We start from the raw sequence: 5,742 nt of genomic DNA, 5'->3' as shown, positions 1-5,742 counted from the left end.
AACACACCACTCTCAAATCCACCCAAGATTCTTTACCCTTTTATAAAATTTTCTTGATATTTCAAATTCTATAAACCCAGAATACAAGCATTAACCTAACACAATTGAGCAATTTTTATCAAATAAATGACATCCCATAAGAATTCAAGCATAAAAGAGCAATTTTTATCAAATAACAACTACAATTGCAACTCACTGTATTTATAGCCATAAAAGAGCAATCTTTATCTTTCATGTAATTCTAACCCAACACAGCAGTGTCAATTTATGGCACTGAACATTTATCTTTGATTGAAATAAGATCAAATCACAGAGGAAGAATAGAAAGAACGATTTACCTTCACTTCTTCACGCCACTGAACATATAGATCAAATCACAATTCTGTAAACAAGTAAAAACCCTAAATCAATCTAAAATCAAACCCTAAATGAATATACAATCAAACAATTCGAACCCTAAGGAGAAGAATACTGACCTGATAGAGATGGTGATACACTGATAGTGATTTTCAATCTAAATGATTCAAACCCTAAGAGAAGATCAGAAAAATCCAGCCTGCAGCCTGCCGCCTTCGCTGAGAAGAAGAAACGAAGAAGAAGAAATGAAGAATGCTTCTTCTGTTTTCTTTTTCTCGACATCCTATGTCTTGGACGGCTAGGATTAAAACCCTATACAGATCTTGACGGCTAATAATAACCGGTACAGATGGTCCGGTTCAAGTCCGGTTCTCCCCAAGGACCGGTGTTTGTACCGGTCTAGTCCGATTCTCAAATTTCAGAACCGGTGTCTGTCCCGGTCAAGCCGGTTCCGGTTCGGTACCGGTCCGGTATCACCGGTTCTACTCCGGTCCAGGTCATTTAGACCGGTTCTTGTGCATCCCTAATCCCAATTACAAACCCTAGGTTAGATTTCTACTGATTCATTTAATCTACCTACAGAGGATCATATCTTAAGATAATTTTGCGTCAAAGAAGCACAATAAGGATGACGATTAACGATTAACAGCCTCTTGGTTACTCACAAACATCATTTACGTGCTTAATTGTAAACAAAAAATGCACAGAGGAAGCATATGGGAGAAAACCAATCACTTTTTATTTATTAATCATCATCCAATCAACAATCCTTTGGAGTTAGTTGACCTCATTTAAATCCATCTCATGTTTCCACGTGAATAAAACCAAGAAAGATTTCTGCAAAGGTGATAACTTCACTAAAGGAACAATACACTTGCAAAGAGAGAGTTTATGAAAAATCTTGAAGGTGTTGGTGGATTGTATAGGCCGTAACTGGGAAGAAGACTCGGTGGTCGATGGTGGAGATGGAGTGCAAGGTTTTTGTGCTTAGATGTAGGGTGATTTGTGTTGGGCTTATATAAAAAGTCATGAGGTAGTATTTAGGATAAATATGGATTTACGTGGATGGGAAATAGGAAAAGTGGGGATGGGATTTTATTTGGATGGGAAATAGGAAAAATGAGGATGGGAAATAGGAAAAACCTATTTTTAGCATACCCGAATAGTTCGTGCACTATACGAATTCACGAGTTATTTGTAGCGTTAATTCGACCATCATTTCAACTCCATTTTGTGGTGATTCCATCATATTCATTGTATCCTCTTATACGTACATGTTCCATTTTGTGGTGATTCCATCATATTCATCGTATCCTCTTATACTACATGTTCGTTGGTGATTATGCTCCATAATTTTTATACACACCATTGAATATATGACTTTTCATACAATATACAATAAAAAATAGTAAATAATATCATTCAAATGATTTCTAATGCACTGTAACACCAAAAAAAAAAGGTAAAATATATGCTGCATTTTATCTGATGAATTGAGATATGTTAAACACATTATACACGAATATACTTATTTTCGCATTTTTCCGGATCACGCATGATTGACTGCATATTTGACCGAACTAATATTTCGTCCACTCGATTAATGAGCGCACTTTTACTGATCCGAATTTTTGTCATTCGCTGAATTGCCAACTATGGTCAAGTAATGGTATGGGTATTATTTCCAAAATATTTAAGGACCAGGTTATACCAAATTTTAGATAACAAAAACCAGGATACCCAAACCCAAGTGTAAAGTCAAAAAAAAAAAAAAAAAAAAAAAAAAGTGAAAGTCAATCGTAAGAAGAAAACAACAGTTCTCCTTGAGCATAACAACAATGTACGAAATTGTGTTCGATAGACTCACATCCAACAAACATAATTTACATAGATTTTTTAGGAAGATTAATTTCTCGAGTTTGCAACATTGTAAGAGTTGATAAGAATTCTTGACTGTTGCCTAGAACGAGAATTCAAAAATTTGGTGAACATTCCCTATGCAAATTGTTGATGCATTGAGCATAAGTAGAGTCTTCCAGCAAATGTGAATAGCATGACTTAACATTAAATTTGTTATTACTGGAAGCAATAAAATATAATACTATCAAAACCCGCATCAAGGGAAGGAAGTATATTAAGTTGTAGTAAAAAAGATTCTTTCATCGTGATTTCCTCTTTCACTGTCCAGGGTAGTTGCTCACTTAAATAGGAGCTTCACTTGAATATGTTAGTTCCTGTGGATGGTGATTTTCGGACTAAGGATAAAACGGTCATTTTACAGCCTAAAGGTAGAATCATAATCTGGGTAGGCCAAGAAATCGTAACTCTGCCAAATGTTAGACCTATAGCCGAGGTACCAAGGCCCACGAATATATCAGCCACTAGGTCACGCTGAGGAGTGTGTGAACTTAAACAGTACGAAGCCCAAGACGAAATTCAACTCCTGAAGAAAGAGAAGTCAACTCAAAGATGAAAAATCCTGGTTATACCTGGAGATATTCCATCACTTCAAGGCGAAGAGCTTCCATAACTCGAAGGATAAGAACTTTCGTCGCTGTGAGGCGAAGAGCCTTCATCACTCCTAACCGGAGAGCCTTATTAATCGCTCAGAAACGAAGATCCTTTATTTCTCATAAGCAGGGAACCTTTATCTCTCGAAGGAAAAAGAGTCTGGTCACTCCAAAGGGCTTCACCACTTAAAGATAAAAAGATCTTATAGGTCAAGGTTGACCTCCCTAGCCAAGATCGAATGGCCGTTACATGTCAATGCTTGACCGCCCCAGCCAGGGTCGAACGGCTTTTATAGGTCAATTGTTGACCGCCCCAACCATGGTCGGACGACTCTTATAGGTTAATAGTTGACCGCCACGGCCAGGGTCGAACGACTTTATTAGGTTAATGGTTGACCACTCTACCCAGTCAAGGCAAAATGACTCTTCTCAGCGTTTACGATTAGGTCAACATGGACCTTAGCCGAGCTTGTTCTCTCCACATGACACATAAGGCTATAACAGTCCTTCCGGAGTTCATCACATGACTCCAGAAGTCCTCCACGTGCAAACACATTCTAAGTTGTGACAACTCGCAAGATTGCTAACATGTCACACGAAACATCACATACAAAGACTGGACTCACAAATGGGACAATAAACTTAGGGTTTTGGTGTGGCGGTATATGACAACGTGTGAGTTTCAGCCTGCGCATACTGGAAAAGAACAGTCGCTCATGAGGTGTCAGTATCGACTAGACAGGTTGTGTGTATCCTTATATATACATCGTTATCCCACCGACTAAAGATTAGGGTTTTATAGAGCTATAAATAGACATTCAGTTGGTCATTCTGAACAAGACCACAAAACAACAATAAGTTATTCGCAATTCTTTCTCTCTTATAGTCTCTTCGTCTGCAACTCTCTGTAACCGAGAAACCCTAATCTCACCTGTTTTGACTTTGCTTCCTAGACTAGACCTACCTTCCATCTGCGACTGAAAAAGTTTTTGAGTGTCCATCATCTTGGTTCAGGCAACGATTGTTCGTCATCAGCCTCCTCACAGTCGAAAAAATTAGATTACCCGACTAACCCTTGTATATGTTTCTACATATAGAGTTCCGTAAATAGAAAAATAAAATTAAAAGTTTGGGCATTCATATTGTACCAATACACCGGATATCACTTGTCATGGTACGACAAAGAAAACCAAACGCCTCTGCTCTTTAGCACATGAAATATCATAGAGTCGCTGCCATATTAGTAAATAAGGGTAATTTGGTCTTTTAACATCTTCTAGACACCCCTTAGAACACTATCTCGGATGAGTTTATATTTTGTCTACCCCAATTAATTTGGGTATACCCCAATCTGACCAGTTTTGTTTTATATTATTGTATGCCATTGCTTTATGTTCACCTAAAGGACTACATACGATATGGGTAAAGCCGAAAAACCAAACGGGAGTAAATCGTATTGTTCAAACCTAAAATCCAACCCAATGTATCCACCGATCCGCTGATAATTAACGATATTTTATATAAAAAAAGCTGATATATCATGATTTGGGTCTGTTATTCCCTTCGTTTCGAGAAAAATTAGTTTTGGTATTCCCTCCTGTTCAGGAAAAATAAAAAATAAAAAAGTGAAAGTATTATTTTTCTGAAATAGAGTCAATATGTCAAACTAGATCGAACCATCGGAAAATGCTAGTCTTCTCCCATCCATGTCCACCATGAGGTGTCATGTAGATAGCCACACAAAAGACCCCTCTGCTAATTCCAATCCAAGAGTTTAAGGGTTAAGATCAATGCCATCTAATGGTGGAAAGGAGTGGAGGAAGTGTAGCAGCTTCGGGTTAAAACCCATTAAGCCCAACTGTTTCTTACTAATTATTTCCATCTCATTTAACCACGGACCTCCCTCACTCCTCCCTAGTCACTCCTCCCTCACTCTACAGATCTTAACAATTGGCGATAATTCTTGTTCTTCTTAGTTACGATCTCCACCAGTCCACCACCGCCACCCTGTAATTGAAGCCTAAAACCACCACCACCAACACCTTCTTCTTGTTATTCTTTGACAAGTAAGAAATCACGACTCACAAAAGTTGACACCATACCCACCAGTCCAACCCTAGAAGCTATAGTAGAACTGAAGTTTTTGGATTAAATCATTGAAATCGTTGATTAAAAAGGTATGATATATCCTTTTATCTCCCTAAATACTTCTTTGACTTTGATAATATGGGTTAGAATGATACGAGAATTAGGGTTGCGTGAAACTAAATTATTTGGGCATTTTTCAAAATCAGGGCAAATAATGTTGATTAATAAAAACGGTCGTCAGAAAAAACCACACTGGGTCGTTTTCACCTAAACAATTGGCTAACGTTTTACAGATTATTTCAGCATGCATGTCAAAAATCGTTAAGAAATCAAAACTGGTTAATGATTCTAACCTAAAAAAAAAATTACTACAGCAGGAATCGTTTTCTCCTAAACCCTAATGGATGAAGAATTCTACGAAGCACAACATGCATATGAAAAATTGTTAGACATTCAAACTTCGTGATTAACGACTCACATTCTGAGAAATCAATTTCTCGGATTCAAACCCTAATTTTCAGCAGAACATCAAATTAAACTAAAACTCAACTTAGAGTAGGGTGTTTTAAAGGACATACCATCTAATTGGAGCCATTTTTTTGTCCGGAGGTTTTGATTTCTTGCTTGTTCTCGAACACTCCTTCGCCGCTTTAAAAGTATCAACGAGATTGATAATTTCATTGGCTAGTCTCGCAGTCTGCTTAGTACGTGCCATGTTTGTAAAAGAAGTTAATCGTCGATTAAAGTTTTCGCATCGACGATTTCGACGATGAATCGGATGGAAAAA

Source organism: Papaver somniferum, chromosome 10 (assembly GCF_003573695.1).
Source record: "Papaver somniferum cultivar HN1 chromosome 10, ASM357369v1, whole genome shotgun sequence".
In the NCBI taxonomy this organism is placed as follows: domain Eukaryota; kingdom Viridiplantae; phylum Streptophyta; class Magnoliopsida; order Ranunculales; family Papaveraceae; genus Papaver; species Papaver somniferum.
Note: the sequence above shows the minus strand (reverse complement) of the source record.